The sequence below is a fragment of the Peromyscus eremicus genome, chromosome X (genome assembly GCF_949786415.1).
Source record: "Peromyscus eremicus chromosome X, PerEre_H2_v1, whole genome shotgun sequence".
NCBI classification, from domain to species: Eukaryota; Metazoa; Chordata; class Mammalia; order Rodentia; family Cricetidae; genus Peromyscus; species Peromyscus eremicus.
This window is the reverse complement of record NC_081439.1, coordinates 24,729,394-24,747,209: the sequence shown is the minus strand read 5'-3', so window position 1 is coordinate 24,747,209 and position 17,816 is coordinate 24,729,394.

Genomic DNA, 17,816 nt, shown 5'->3' with positions numbered 1-17,816 from the left:
TATGCTAGGAAGTTAGCTCAGTATGATACTGTCTTTGACAGAACAAAAGCAATATGAGTTTATTCCTTAATTCAACTTTAGGTCTTTATTTTATGTACCTTCATTCACCTTTGATTATCTTAAGAATGAAATGAATGTTACAGGCATAACTTTAAATAAATTTACTTTTCAAAATAAATAGATGTCACAAAGCATCTTCATAAAACACTAGAGAGAGACTGGAGAAATAAGTCAGTAGTCAGGTGTGCAAACTGCTCTTGCAGAAGACCTGAGTTTTGTTCAAATCATCTATATTGGGTGGCCCAAAATTGCATGTAACTCCAGCTACAGTGGACCCCACACTCATTCCTGGTCTCCTGGACACCTGCATTCATACACACACACACACACACACACACACACACACACACACACACACACACTCAAACACACTCAAACACACACACACAATTTAAAAAATAACTTGGAAACATACTGGAAAGAATGGAGCAGACATTTTAGGAAATCTAATACATTTTTAGTGTTAGGAACTAATATAAAAAGATGGGAATCACTACTGATTGGTGTCAAGAATTTTGAAGACTTTCTTTTGTTTATGTCTTCTAAGTCTAATGTCAGCACATTTCATAATTAAATTGAAAGTTGAAATCATTCATCAACAAAATGAAGTTAGAGCTAGAAAATTTGCATGGGAACCAATTAGAACATAGCCTGTGGGGTAAAATTTAATAAAAATTCAACTGTGGGATGCAGCACCAAATACAACATTTTCCCAAGAGAAGTGACTTCTTCAACTGTAACAGTGTTTCTTCTGGTTAAGGATTTAGACACTAACATAATATGCTATGAAAGAATATTTACCTGACATGTAGAAGTCTTTACCTAGACACGGGCTTTCATTTTCTGAATGATATTTGCATATAGACCAAACACTTGAACAGAAGAGCATCTGAGGATTTGCTCTTGAGAGAAGTTTTTTGAAGTTGGATTTCCTTTCATTTGTCCCATCTGTACAGGAGAGTAACAAGTGTGATCTTAGCCTTCCTGTTGATAGACTGGGTAGAGAGCAAATATATGTGCATACCCAATAACTGTGCAGATAGACTAAAGGTGGGTGCCACTGCCTCCTAGCTTCCATTTTCCATGATACAAATCAGTGGTTCTTAACAACATCGAAGTTTAGTTTTTTAATGTATCTATTTTGTTGTTGTGTGATGGGTTTTTAAAAAGTGTTTAAATTAATTATTTTTTCCAGCCTAATCACAGTCTCTCCCTTCCTTCCTCTCTTTTCAATCCCTTCCTACAACCTCCCCACTTCTCCCATCCACCTCTCCTTTCTCTTCAGAAAGTGTCAGGCCTCCCATGGATACCAGCCAGCCAGGGCATATCAGGTTTGCAGTAGGATTAGGCACTTCCTCTCCTGTTAAGGCTGGACAACACAACCCAGTAAGAGGAAAGGGTCCCCAAGCAGGTAACAGAGTCAGAGACAGCCCCTGGTCCCACTAGTAGGAGTCCCATAAGAAGACCAAGCTCCACAACTGTCACATTTGTACAGAGGGCCTAGGCCAGTCCCAAGTAAGCTCTCTGGTTGTCAGTTCAGACTCTGTGAGCCACTATGAGCCCAGGTTAGTTGATTCTGTGGGTTTTCTTGTGGTGTCCTTGACCACTCTGGTTTCCACAACCTTTTTCACCCACCCCCTTCAGGATTCCCTGAGCTCTGCCTAATTTGTTTGGCTGTGGGTCTCTGCATCTGTTTCCTTCAGTTGCTGGGTGAAGCCTCTCTGATGACAGCTGGAATAGGCACCAATCTATGAATTTAGCAGAGTGTTGTTAGGAATCATTTCACTGACTTTTTTTTGCCAGTCATGTTTGATTCTATCCTAGGTCTCTGGGTTATCCAGCCTCTGGGTTCTGGCCCTTCAGGCAGTGTCAAGGATGGGCTTCTTCTCATGGTATGGGTCTTGAACTGGACCAGTCATTGATTGGCCACTCACATAATTTCTGCCATTCTTACTATAGCACATCTTGTAGGCAGGGCAAATTGTAGGTCAAAGGCTATGTGGCTGGGTTGGTGTCCCAGTCCCTCCATTGGAAGTCTTGTCTGGTTACAGGAGATGGTCACTTCAGGCTCCCTATCCCCCACTGCCAGGAGTCTTAACCAGGGTCATCCTCATAGATTCCTAGGAATTTCCATTGCACTAGGTTTTTAGCTTATCCCAGAGATGTCCCTGATTCCAGTTGTCTTTCTCAATATTCTCTCCCTCTATCCTCCCCTCAACTTGATCCCTCCTGTTCCCCTCCCTACCCCCTCATCCAGAGCATGCCCCCCTCTCTGTCCACCTGTGATGTCTACTCTATTTCTCCTTCACAGTGAGATTCATATGTCCCCCCTTGGTCTCTCCCTGTTACCTAGCCTCTCTGGGTCTATGGATTGTAGCATGGTTATCCTTTACTTTACAGTTAATATCCACTAATGAGTGAGTACATACCATGTTTGTTTTCTGGGTCTGGGCTACCTCACTCAAGATGATCTTTTCTAGTTCCATCCATTTGCTAGTAAATTTAATGATGTTTTTGTTTTTAGCAGCTGAGTAGTACTCTATTGTGTAAATGTACCACATTTTCTTTATCCATTCTTCTGTTGAAGAACATCTAGGTTGTTTCTGGTTTCTGAAAATTATGAATAAAGTTGTTATGAACGTAGTTGAGCAATTGTCTTTGTGGTATGGTAGGGTTAGGGTTAGTATACATAAGCGACCCTAAAAATTCTACCAGGGAACTCCTACAGCTGATAAACGTCTTCTGAGAAGTGGTTGAATACAAATAAAATAAAATAAAATAAACCAGTAGCCCTCCTATATACAAATGATAAATGGGCTGAGAAATAAATTAGAGAAACAACATAATAGCGGCAAATAATATAAAATATCTCAGTGTAACTCTAACCAAGCAAGTGAAATACCTGTATGGCAAGAACTTCAAGTCTTTGAAGAAAGAAATTGAAGAAAATTTCAGAAGATGGAAAGATCGCCCATGCTCATGGATTGGTAAGATTGACACAGTAAAAATGGCCATCTTACCAAAAGCAATCTACAGATTCAGTGCAATTCCATCAAAATCCAACTGAATTCTTTACAGACCTTGAAAGAACAATACTCAACTTCATATAAAAAATGAAAGAACCCAGGATAGCTAAAACAATCCTTTACAATAAAAGAACTTCCAGAGATATCACCATTCCTGCTTTCAAGCTGTACTACAGAGCAATAGTAATAAAAAACTGCATGGTATTGGCATAAAAACAGAAAGGTTGCAAAAAGCCAGCTCATGCACCAGGGATAGATCCTGATCCCACTGCCAGGGGCTCCTTAAACATACTAAACTACACAACTGTCTCGCTTATGCAGAGGGCCTAGTCTGGTCCCATGCAGGTTTTACAGCTGTCGGTCTTAAGTTCATGAGTTCCCACTAGCTTGGTTCTCTGTAAGTTTCCCGATCATGATCCTGATGCCCCTTGCTCATAGAATCCTTCTTCCCTCTCTCTAACTGTACTCCTGGAGCTCAGCTTGGTGCTTGGCTTTATCTGCTTCCATCAGTTACTGGATGAAAAACACCTTGCACAGCCTTGATGCAGGGGGAGTAGCTTGGACATGCCTCAGCTGAATGTACCAGGCTTTGTTTGTTGACTCCCCCATGGGAGGTCATACCTTTTTGGAGGAGGGGATGCAGGGATGGGATGAAAGAGAGGTTGGGGGGAGCGGGAGGAGGGATGAGAGGGGGATCTGTGGTTGGTATATAAAAGGAATAAAAAATTTCTTAATAAAGAAAAAAATACAAAAAAAACCCCAGGTTGATCAATAGAACCAAATCTAAGACCCAGACATAAATCCACATACCTATGGATACCTGTTTTTTGATAAAGAAGCCAAAAAGTACAATGGGAAAAAGACAGCCTCTTCAACAAATGATGCTGATCTAACTGGATTTTGGTATGTAGAAGAATGTAAATAGTATATCTATCACCTTGCACATAACTCAAGTCCAAGTGGATTAAAGACCTCCCCATAAAACCAGATATGTGTGGTAGATTCTTTTTTCCTTTGAGGCAGAATCTTACGTGTCCCAGGCTGGCCTTAAACTCACTGTGCAGCCATGGATAAATCTGAAGTTTTGATCTTCTTACCTGTGTCTCCCAAGTACTGGGATTATAAGTATATGCTATTATCCCTAGCTTATACAGTACTGAGAATGGCTTCATGAATGCTGGGCAAACACTCTGCTAACTAAGCTACATCCCCAATCCTGTTTTGAAATATATTTCAGTGGGGTCCGAAGTCAGCAACCCAGAGGTGAGAGTACAGCCAAATAATAGACCGGTTATCTAGCATTCAAGACTATCTGGGCTATATCTCAAGCACTACAGGAGAAAAAATCCAGTAAACTTTTGCATTTTATATATTGTTTCAGTTTCAAGTATTCCATTTCAAAGCTTCTCTATACATAAATATATTTTTATAAATGACATAATTATTTTTGGTAACAAAATTGCATAATGCAGGACATTTTTTGGAACATTTAGTCGAAAAAGCTCTCTTCATATATATCTCTTTGATAAATTAGTTACTTTTGCATACTTTGCTAAATGTATGGTTTGAAAAGACACATTGGTACACTCATTTTAAGTTGGCTAAGCAGCCAACTACCGACAGCCACTTGTTATCATTTTAAATTCTGGTCTTTGCCAAAAACCTAGAACATTAATCTTAAAAAACAAAAATATTTAAGTCATCTTCAGGTTGGTAAGTCTTTTCAATACTTTCCCAAAAGATAACCAGGTATTTTTGTAGCAAATTGTGCAATATTGTCTATGAGGTTTATAGAAGTTCTGCTGCTTAATGATCTTTTCATATTAAATAACATTTGATAATATTCTATAGCACATAAATTATAAAAAATAATACATATAAATTTGAATGAAAGAATATTGGTCCTACATTTTGATCTCCCAATTTTTCTTCAAGATGTCATATGTATTGATTATAACCATCTGACACATGAATAGTCACACCAATATCAATATTTACAAAAATGTTAGTGATGCTTAATTCTTTTCTTTTAGGTTCCCTATATCACCTGTATAACTATATCCCTTATAAAAACATCATAGAATTATAGCCACAATGATAAACACCTGACTGACTGCTTGGAAAGGTGATTTTCAGGCTTAGATGAAAGTTTGGGAGCTTACCTATTTAGGGAAAGAGTTGATAAGCTCTACCTACTAGCATAAGTCAACAAAGAAAATTCTCAGTGCCCGAATGGGCTTTAGTCTCCTTTTAGATTGCATAATTATGGGTCTATGTCTCACATGACTTAGAGATAGAATTTAGACTGTTCTTTTAGCTCAAGAATACCTGAGTTGAAAACTTAGCAAAGAACTTGAGATTGTGCCAGTGACAGCCTTCGAGGAGCAAATATAAAACTGCTCTGTATGGGTATGTATGCCTTCCTCCTAAGTACAAAGTTCTCCAAGAGATGAGGTAGCCGTGAACTTGAGCTAATGACTTCTGTGTATGTTTTCTGGCTGCCACTCTAGAGTGACTCATTACACTTCTCTATTCTGCTTTGTTCTCCAGTGGACTGGCCTTTATTACATCACCTTGGCTTCTTGGCATCTTATTGGCTTCAGCCAATCAAGGTAGCTGCAGGAAAACAAAGAGTAAAGAAACAAAGGCATGGTATTTCTCCCCTAGCTATGCCCATGCTGGTCCACTAGGAAGTGGTGTCTGCCCTTTCTACCAAGGCAGTCATCTTCTGGAGCTGCAGGTCTAGTTGCTACCCTCTTTGGCCATGCAGACTAAGGAACAGCAACAGGCAGTTCACAGTTCACCATCCTTGGTCGCATCTTTATAAATGATCCTCTTCAGAAACTGCATGATTGCTGTGTTTGATGTGCCACCTCTTTCCTGCTGGGAATGTACCTGATGTGATATCTGCAGTTGTACTTACTTTGCAGTTCTGGGGATTGTATGCAGGTCTCACCCTCACCACGAAGTGCTGTACTACTGGGCTAAAATCCAGGATTAGTAATGACAACTTTACAACTTAATATACTAGTGATAATAATTGTGAAGCAAATCTCCTCTTTGTTAAGATTCCATAAGCCCAAGGAATAAGGCACTAATAACCCAAAGAACATCAAATCATAAGACTATTTATTGGGGATTATATAATGTATACTTAGCATAATTAAAGATAAAGATGTAATCAGTCAGAACAAAGATGAGATATTATAAAAGCATAGATTCTTTAAAAACAGTCGCATACAAGTTTCACAAGCTAAAAATATACTGTTACTGAAGATAAAAATCCCATTAGACAAATTAAACAATAACTATAATGAAACAGAAGTAATGTAATAAAATATTAGACCTAAAGCTAGTGCTCATAATGAAACCTGGAAAGATAAAGAGAAAGAAAATACAGGGAGTGAGAGATTGACAAAGCGGCAATATTTTCAGAATAATGGCTGAAAATTTTTCATAATGATTTAAGGACATTATTCCTTAGAATAAAAAGAGCTATAATGCCCCAAATAGGAAAAACAAATATATACTCACATTCAAACGTACCTAGCAAAGCTTCAGGCAAAGTAATAATGAGAATATTTTGAAAACAACTAAAAAGAAAACAAATTATTCCCAATACCAACCAACAACAAGACAGAGTTGGATTTCCAGCATCAATAAATAATATAGACAAGTAACATTGGAATAATAATAAATAATGAAGAATTTTCACCATGTTATTATGCAATTTAAAACTCAGGGCAATGGGTTAGTTTTCTTGACACTGGGTAACATTTGTGCAATAGTTAATAAAGGCAAAAATAAAAACATTGACTGGATAATTTCATTTCTAGAAACATTTACAGTGTTCATAGGAAGACAAGTATATGGTAAGCTATTGTAGCATTGAAGATAATCTAATTGTTTCTTAGTAATATAAAGAATAACTATGGAATTAATAAAAGAGATATAAAAACTGAAAAGTTATGACTTAGGTTTGCTTACATAAACATGGATAAGCCTCAGTAATAAAATTTTGAATGAAAGGAACAAAGCAAATGATAGGTATCACTATATCACCTCTATTAATAAAAAGTAAGAAAATACACTGGATCTCTGCATCTGCTTCCATCAGTCACTGGATGAGAGTTCAATCATGACAGTTAGGGTGTTTGGCCATCCTATCACCAGAGTAGGTCAGCTCGGGCTTTCTCTCGACCATTGCCAGTAGTCTATTGTGGAAGTATCTTTGTGGATTTCTGGGGACCTCTCTAGCACTCTGCTTCTTCGTATTCCCATGGTGTCTTCATTTATCATGGTATCTTTCCTTGTTCTGCCACTCTGTTCCTGATCCAGCTGGGACCTCCTGCTCCTCTAAGCTCTCTTTCCCCTGACCCTTGCCCTCCATTACGCACCCTCCATGTCCAGGTTGCTCATGTAGATCTCACCCATTTCTCTGTCGTTGGGTGATCCCTGTGTCTTTTTTAGGGTCCTCTTTACTAGATAGCCTCCCTGGAGTTGTGAGTTGCAGTCTGGTTATCCTTTGCTTTACATCTAGTATCCACTTATGAGTGAGTACATACCATGTTTGTTTTTCTGAGTCTCGGTTACCTCACTCAGGATGATTTTTTCTAGTGTCATCCATTTGCCTGCAAACCTCATGATGTCATTGTTTTTCTCTGCTGAGTAGTATTCCATTGTGTATATGTACCACATTTTATTTATCCATTCTTCAGTTGAAGGGCATCTAGGTTGTTTCCAGGTACTGGCTATTACAAGTAATGCTGCTGTGAACATAGTTGAGCATGTGTCCTTGTGGTATGGAAGCAGATGCAGAGATCCATGGCCAAGCCCCAGGTGGAGCTCCAGGAGTCCAATTATTGAGAGAGAGAAGGGATTATATGAGCAAGAGATATTGAGACCACGATTGGAAAAAGCACAGGGACAAATAGCCAAACTAGTGGAAACACATGAACTATGAACCAATAGCTGAGGAGCCCCCATAGAACTGGATAAGTGAGACAGTTGATTAGCTTGAACAATTTAAGAGGCTCCCAGGCAGTGGGACCAGGACCTGTCCGTAGTGTATGACCTGGCTTTCTGGAACCTAGGACCTATGCTGAGACATTTTGCTCAGCTTTGGTGTAGGGAGGAGGGGACTGGACCTGCCTCAACTGAATCTACCAGGCCTAGCTGAATCCCCAGGGGAGATCTTGCCTTGGAGGAGGTGGGAATGGAGGGAGAATTGGGGGGGAAGGCTGGGGGGTCGGAGGAGGGAGGACAGGGGAATCCATGGCTGATATGTAAAATTAAATTAATTATAAAAGAAAAAAAACAGCAACAACAAAAAAGAAAATACACTGTAATTTGTTTTTGGATTAAGACTTAATATGTTCCAAGTGAAATGTACAAGGAACAAAGCATTTTAATAAGAAGGCAGAGGAATGAATTGGTTATACATATATCAGTAATGCTTTATGAAAGAAGTCAGATTTTTTAATGAGTTTGAGCTTGGTGCGGATACACACACACACACACACACACACACACATGTGTTTCTTAGTAGTTTAACTGTATTTTTTGGAAATATTTTGTGCCTCAAGACAAAATCAGGGTAGTTTGTTTTTCACCAAAATATTTTTCCTGGTTTATTTGTATTATCTTCTTTACAACTGAATTGAAGGATTAGGAGAACAGCCAAATGAATTTCTAAACAGTTTTCTCATGCATAAATTTTATATTCCTTACATTAGTATTCAAGGCTATGCTTTAGACCTGTTTTCTCCTCTCTGGGATGGAAATGATTAGCTTTGAATTTGAGGATGAACATCTGAATAAGGCTGTTCCTCGCGGGACTATGCCACCTGCTTGCTGCATAACCTGTTAAGAAGGACAAAGGAGGCTATGGAGTTCGCATGTTTCTACTTGTCTCCTGAGACTCTGCCATTATTTATTCTGGCTGCTGTGTTTCCAACTCTTTCCTGGGAAAGCACTGGCTGATCACACTGATTTGAAAACAGGAAATAAAGGAGAAAACCCCCCTGCAGGCAAAGGAAATGTAGGAGTCTTTATAAACTCCTTTGTGTAAATAAAAGTTAGAAATGTTGATTGATCCAAGCTCATTGCATTTCTGTAACTTTTTCAACACTGTGGGGCCTGCTCGATGCACACACTGGCTGTTTGGAATGGCAGTGAAGACTGGGCTACAGTCCCAAAGAGAACATTGCCAGTTGTTTCTGCAAACCTGTTGAAATTCAAAAATAAGAATGAGTAACAGCTTTGACCATTAGATGAGAATTTTGAACACTCTGTCTCATGGTCTCATGATACAACATAAGGCATTTGTTTAAGGGAAATGAAACTATTCCTCTTTGGGTATGGCTGGGAAAAGTTTAAAACCAGGTAGTCTAAAAGAAAAACCACTGCCACCAGATTTTCATGGAGAAGACACTATGCAATCAGTGGCAAGAAGGAAGAAAATAGTTGAATAATAAAGAAAAGGCTATATATGGGCCCTGCCATCCTGCACTTTTAAATACAGCTGGAGGAAAAGGACATAGGTATGTAAAACAGAACAGCTGAAAACTCTGACGAGGTTCACATGTGTGCATGTTTTCATCGCTGACTTGCCAACAAACTTATTCAGAATGGCGCATACTTATGAAGCATGTATATTATGTGCCAGGCACTCAATGGGCATATCAGATATGAAATCAAGTCAGCAAAGATCTTTGCCTTGGTCTAGAGTTACAGAGAGAACACTTGCGGAGATCATCCTAATATAACAAGAAACATGCTCCAAGAGGGGATCATTGGAGCACAGAAAAGTGATTCAGGGTAGATGGACTCCTGATATATAAGACCATTATCCAGGCAGATAAGTGGTTGGTGTATGACTATTCCAAACACAATTGAAAACATGTTTCCAAAGAGCAAAGCATTTGGGAGTTTGAAAGAAAATCAAGTTTCCCCCCTTTCACCTAAATTTTATTAGTGGCTCTTGAGATGAGGGGTAGAAGGTTCTGAAACACTTTTGCAAAACATTGGTGTTTTCATGCAGATTTTACTTCCCACTTCTTATTTCTGGAACCACTAGCAAAGAATGAAGAGGATGACATGAGATGAAGGCAAGCGATTAGCTTGTTTATTGCTATCTGGTGTTCAGCTTGCTTTCTGGGATGGATGCATGAATGAGTGTGCTGACAGAAAGACACAGAAAATATAGAAGCATGCCCTATGCACACAATCTCTAATGTTTGTCTGTCTGTCTTTTTGTCTATCTATCTATCTATCTATCTATCTATCTATCTATCTATTCTATGTATCATCTATATATCTATGTATCTACCTATTATCTATCTATCTATTATATACTCATATATATCAAAAGTTTATTGAGTTTAGTTGGCTAGTAATTAATAAGTATAAGCTCAATTATGTTATTTACTTCAGTGCATGGAGGTGCTGTGGATGTTCTATTTTCTGTTCCCTTTCTTCTCAACACTTCAAAGCTTCATAATATTGAGAAGTAGAAGGTATTGGGTCCACAAACTCAGGTGAACAGAGAGAAAAATTCTCCTTTATCATCAGTTTAAATGTGTTGGACTTCCCTACAGGAATTTAAACTTGTTATATGTATTGACTGCCCTCAATGCGAAGTATTTGTAACTGTTAAGTTTATTACTTTCAAGTTTTATCCCATATCTCTGTGCCTGGGGCATGTTGGAAAGTCCTACCAGGATACTGATGTTTTGCTCTCATCCATCTTAATAGAGATATTTCCAATGACTTATCCGCACTTCTAATCCCATGAGAGGAAAAGACTTTCTTTCTCACACAAAGGTGATTTCCTCAACATATTAATTATTAGCTATATTGACAATGATGTATGTACCTGTCTGATCTCTCATTTCCACAGGGCAAAAGAAATTCACTTTGCACATCTCACCTTCTTCATCTTTAATATAAAGTATTAGGTCTCAAATTTTTGTTTTTCTCTCTTTTCAAATAACATTTTCTGGTAGAAAAAAGTTTAAATACATTGGTGAAAGTGGCCTTTGAGTTTCACACTCCAAAAACTTTGATGGTTGTGAGCTTCTCAAATCACTTTGTTTTCCCATTGCTAATAAAAGTAGTTGCCTCATAAAATACACTTTTAGTTTCAGATCTTCAAAAAGACAAGTCCTAAAAGAAATGGTAAGAACTTATCATAAACAGAGACAACTCATTAAAAGACATAAAGATATGTATGTATATATCTTAAACATAGGTAATTAATGAACTCCAGCTATAGTCTTCTGCTCTTAAAAGTAAGACACTCCTCAAAAAGAGAGGCCATGTCAGGAAAACTGCGTTAGCACTAATATTAATCCACAAAAAAGCAAATAAGTCTTTGTCTGCAAATATCTTATCAGTCCAGTCAAGAGACAGAAGTCAAATTGGTAATTTAAACTGAAAGAATTTGGTACAAATTGTGCCTAGCCCTGTCATCATCAGAGAGATTTTCTTCCTCTGACAGCTGATGGGAGCAGATGCAGAGACCCCCTCACCCAAACATTATGTGGAGCTTGGAGAATCTTGCAGAAGATGGGAAGGAAGGATTGTAGTAGCCCACAGAATCAATTAAGCAGGACTCATAGGGGCTCACAGAGACTGAGGTGACAATCATGGAGTCTGCATGGATCTGACCTAGGTCCTCTGCAAACATACTGTGATTGTTTAGCTTGGAGTTTTTGTGGGACTTCTAACAGTAGAAGTAGGGGTATATTTGACTCTTTTGCCTGCTCATGGGACTCTTTTCCTCCTACTGGGTTACCTGGTCTAGCCTTGATATGAGGGTTTGTGCCTAGTCTTACTTCATCTTGTTATGCCCTATTTGGTTGATATCTCTGGGAGACCTGCACTTTTCTGAAAGGAAACACAGGAGCAGTGGATATGGGAGAGAGGGCAAAGGGACTGGGCAGAATGGAGAGAGGGGAAGCTGAAGGGGAGGTGGAAGGAGTGGAGGGAGGGGAGGGTTCAGTCTGGATATATTGTATGGGAGAAGTGCTGGGGATGATTTTCTGTATGCTGTGAATGTGTTTCTCTGATTGATTGATAAATAAAACACTGATTGGTCAGTAGCCAGGCAGGAAGTATAGTACAGGCAGGATAAGCAGAGAAGAGAATGCTGGGAAGTGGAAGGCTGAGTCAGGAGATGCTGCCAGCTGCCACTGCCATGAGAAGCAAGATGTAAAGTACCAGTAAGCCACAAGCCATGTGGCAGCTTATAGATTGATAAAAATGGGTTAACTTAAGATATAAGAACTTGATAGCAAGAAGCCTGCCACAGCCATACAGTTTATAAGTAATATCTCTCTGTGTGTTTACTTGGGTCTGAGCAGCTGTGGGCCCAATCAGGACTGGAGAAAATTTCAACTACAGAGAAGAATAAATAAAAAGAAAAAAAATTGTTAAATGCATCTAAAGCAATGATTCTCAACCTGTGGGTCACCTATCATATATTTACATTGTTTCAGAACAGTAGCAAAATTATAGTTACGCAGTAGCAACAAAAATAATTTTATGATTGGGGGTCAGCACAATGATTGTATTAAAGGATTGAAGCATTGAGAAAATTGAGAGCCATTTTTCTCAAGGGTGAAATAGAAAGCCCTAAGGTGTAATAGAGTTAGCAACTGCAGGACAGAGCTGCCACCCCTGGAGAAACAAGGGAAAAAGTTTAGGTTGTAACATTATGTAGGCCCATGGCAGTGGAACTCTAAGCCTGGAAAATGGCACCCTGTTTAATGAGTGCTGGTGTCTTGGGGGGGGATGATGAAGTATAATGACACACCTATTGCATACTTTGATAAGTGAAAATTGAATTCAACTGCTCCAATAGAAAGACCTGGGTGAGGATTATAAGAACAACAATATAACAAGAAGGCCATAGGAAGCAAACAGAAAATAGGAACCAACAAGTCCCCACCGCCCTTTCTGGCCTTGCAGCCTGCTGCTGGTACTCCCTAATGACAAAGCCTATCAGGAATCAGCTGGAGAAGGAGAAATGTGTTTGCAGAGTCCCAGGCTGAGCATCACCAAGCTGAAAATAGAAAGGCAGTTGGAGGTGGGTGGCAGTAGTTTAATAATGGGCGGTTAAGTTTGCAGAAGTAACTTCATCTACAATATGAGTTTGTTATGAAATTCAAGTCCTGCCTTACTCAGAATCCAGAAGCTGGCCATTCTAATGGCCATGCTAATTGACTCCACATCACCCCTTGGTCCCCAATAATTTGTTTGAGCCAAAATCTGTATGCCTTACTAGTGATTGGTATAGAAATGAGCTTTTCATATTTTATCACAATCTAAGAGTTTTATATGCCCTTCAGCAAATTAATTAAATTGGTTCAGTGCCAGAATTCATAATATGCTGCAGTCACTAGCGTCAGGGCTTCAATCCAAAGTCCTGACATGTAACGAATTTCAGTCCTTGGCATTTGCTTTATATCAATAGCAGAATCAGAAGGGGAAAAAAGCAGGAGCAGGAACATTATTTTTTGGAAATGTTTATAATCTACTTCCTATAAAAGAAGCAAAACCATATATTTAAAACTAAGGAAAAGTTTAGTTGCTTTTGCTGTTCAGTTGGCATTATTAGTTCCTAGCCAGTGTATTTAAACAAAAAAGTAAATTAAATGTATGGATATCAGAAACTATCAGAATTTGAAGTTGATATCATCATTCACTCAGAAAATCCAATTCAATCAATTTTAACCCTAATCAAACGTTAGAGTTAGATAAGTAGATGTGACTAGCATATACATATAAATCATTTTCCTCCCATTTAGCCATAACCAGTTAGAAAATATAGTAATTAATAAGAATAGAATTTAAAAAGCTTATTCATAACATTATTGGAAACAGAAATGCTCTATAGAAATAAAGTAAGTTCTTTTAAAAATGTATTTCTATTATTTTAAAATTATATATATATATATATAAAATCTATGTATGGGTCTGTGGATAGAGTGCAAGTACTGACAGATGCCAGAAGGTAGCATTTGATTCTCTGGATGCTGCCCAATGTGGATGCTGGGAACTGAACCTGAGTCTTCTGGAAGAGTATGAAGTGCTCTTAACTGCTGAACCATTTCTGAAGCCCATGAAGTAAGTTCTTTAGAACTTGCAGTGTTCTCTGGAGTCCCTGAATATCTTTAATTTTTTCTTCAATTCTGTCTTCACCTGCAAACACAAGTGGATTCTGAATTACCTAAAGCATGGAGTAGTAAATATATGCCATGAGCCAAATCCAAGATACTACTGGTTTTGTAACTGATGTTTTAGTAGACCCCAGACACTCTCACTTATTTATAAATGTATTATATGCAGCTACATTTGTACTAGGGTGTCAGAATTGAGTGACTGCAACAGAAACTGTGGCTCCCACAGTGGAAAATACTTATTGTATCATCTTGACAGAACATATTTGTTTGACTCTTGGTCTGTACAATCATATTATTAGTGAGCTCAACCTGTTTGCTTTCATATCTCTAATTAGACTGGTGCCTTATATGACTGTATCTGGCTTTCAATATTGCTGGCTGATAACACATTGCTATGTCTGGTTTAGAACAAGATTATCTCCAAGTGGGACTCATTTTTCACCCATATTGCAGTTTTTAATGACATGGACAGGATGTATATCTTGCATACCTAATTTCCATTTATAACACATTAATAGAAACGACTTGTTTTTGTAAGTCATTTAGTAGGCTCAAAGTGGTTTAATATAATCAAACCAAATCAACACAGTTGTTGGACATTTACAGAAGTACTTTAGGTAAAAACTGAAATGTTTTGTCCAATTATCTCCCAGTGTATGTCTATAGAAAAGGTTGGCTAGTGTAGCTATTAGATAATCCCTCTGGGAGACGTGGATCATTGGATGCCTTTCTCTAGCATAAGCAGAGAGAACTTTTATTTTCGTGGTCACCACTGGTTATTGCTCTACTATCAGGCAAGACGTGAATATTTTACTTTCTGTACTTTCTAGCAGCCTATTTTGAGTAACTGAAAGTGTAAATATGCAATGAACAATTATTTATTAATTATCATGTTTAAAGCACCATGTTTGGGTTTTCATTAATTAGCTAGGTTAAAATGGTAAAGAACTGAAGAATACGGACAGGATTGTTGAGAGAAAGGAAAATTAACATTGATGATAAAGATAAAGACTCCAGGCATGACCCACAGTCGAAATAAAATGAAATAAACAGGAAAATAAGATCATGTTGATCAGCAGCATACCATTAATACCTCAGTTCACCTTTACACAATAAAAAACATGTTCTAGTGACGTTTCATTATGTGTTTACTTAATGCTGTTCAACTATGGTTTTTACAGCAGTTTGAATCGAATTTGTAAGCTTATTCTGCTTTTCTAACTATAGAAAGCCCATCTGCATAAATAAGAAGGTTACTTTTGTTATAATGTTATTTAAATGTGTTCAAATATAAAACCAAGTACAATTCCTTTACTGGATGTGCATTAACTTCATAACAAAGCATTTGAATTGAAAAAACAAATGAATAAAAGTAAAGATATCATTACCATGCTCCCCAGTGGCAAAACAAAACAATGGTACACAGGGATCATGAAAGTAGAGAAAACTCATACTTTCATGCCTTTTTGCGAGAGTGATGATGGTAACACCTTATATTTGATTATTTTTCTAATTATCACATTTTTTTCTGCTCACCCAGGGTTGCCTAATGTAGCAAATAAAAATACAGGATGCCCAGTGAAATTTGAATTTCATATAAATAGGATTTTTTTTATAGTATAAGTATATCCCAAGGGATATTTAGAAGCTACTTGCAATGAATTATTCACCTTTCAAATTCAACTGGGCATTCTATATAGACCTGGAAACCTTGCTCAAGAACAATACTGAATTATTAAGACAGGTGCATTCATGAAAGACACGTGAGTCCCAACCCTTGAAAACAATCACTATCAGGACATAGTTTGTGCTTCAAGGACAGATGTGACTGTCTAGATGCATAAAGCCTTAGGATCTATCCCCAGCATGAGAAGGAACAATCAGCTATTATCAATGTAGTCAGGGCTTCTTTTTGTGGTGTGGGGACAGATCCTATGGCCTCATACATGTTAGGCAAGTACTCCTCCATTCATCTATGCCTCAGATATGCATACCTAGCTTTTCAAATAATAACCATTTACATTAAGTATTCTCTCCATTGCCAGGCAACATTTGCAACAGACTATACAGCTAATGAGCAATAAATAAATAAATAAATAAATAAATAAATAAATAAATAAATAAATAAATAAATGTGAGGAGGTGGGGGGAAATTGGTCAAAATGATATTTGGTTAAGTTTGCAGGTCTTCAACTGAGATTTCTTGTTAGGAACAGTTGACTTCATGTTAGAATTTTTGGATAGGACTAGAACGTTAAGGACTATGAATTACAGAAAAAGAATATAAAGGAAAAGGAATTTATTCAACTCCAAACCATGGACTAAATGTAGTTTACCATCTGTTTTTTATCAACAAGAGTTTTATTGGAATACTGACATCTATTACAGGTTTGGGGTACAGGGACAGTTTTCTATAACAGCAGAATCAAATGCCTTCCACAGAGACCATATATACCTCAAAGCCTGAAATATTTATTATCTGGACTGACATGGGTTAAATGGCATCCCATAAAAAGATATATCTATGTACCGACATCCAGAACCTCATAATGTGAAATATTTGGAAAAGGATTCTTTGAAAATATAATTAAATCAAGACTCTCAAGATGAAATCATCCTGGAATATCTAGGTGGGCCCTAAATCGAAAGGTAAGTGTCCTATTAGGAATAGAATAGAAATGCCCCTCCCACATACATGTAGGAGGCCATGTAAAGGTAAAAGCAGAGATTAGAATGATGTGGCCAGAAGCCAAAGAACATCAGGCACCACCAGAAGGTAGAAAAAGGAGGGTTATATGTCAGAAGTGTAAGAGACAATATGACCATGCCAAGGCCTCAGTTTCAGATTTATCATATCCAGAATGATGTGAGAATAAATTTCAGGAATTTCTGTTATGACAAGATGTGAAGTTCAGGGTGATTTTATAATGACAACCGTAAGAAGCCAATGCACACCTCTTTACACACTCCTCTTTTCTGACTCCTCATTTAGTTTTTTTTTGATAGAATAAAGTTTATAGTGTATTAATCACCATTTTCCAATTAATCTTAAAGTCTTTCGAGGTTTATACTTATCATTCTCTCAACACACCATCATTGATAACATGCACACACAAACACAGTCATAACTATGCATATACTGATTGATAGGTTAGCAATTATCTCCACTGAGTCATTTCTGTAGCCATCAGACCCAAGACAGCTTCTATTATGAAGTTTGACATCATACACATCACCCCTAAAGCCCATTACACACACTTTGAAGGCAAAAAAGAAACAGAAGCTAAGTAAGGGATCCCTGAAATATTTTAAAAAAGTAGTATAAGTATAGTGATCACAATATGATGTAATTTTTATGTGTACAGTTTTTTAAAAGTCTATTTTGCAAAAATCAATGAGGTGCATTAAGACAAATCACCTACTATCAGTTAAAGCAATGGCCCAAGAAAACTTTCAAAACTTTAACTGGGTTACTGCATTTGTTAATTTTCTTTTAATGACTTCTTAACAGGTAAAGAAGGAATAGAGATACTGATGCTTCTAG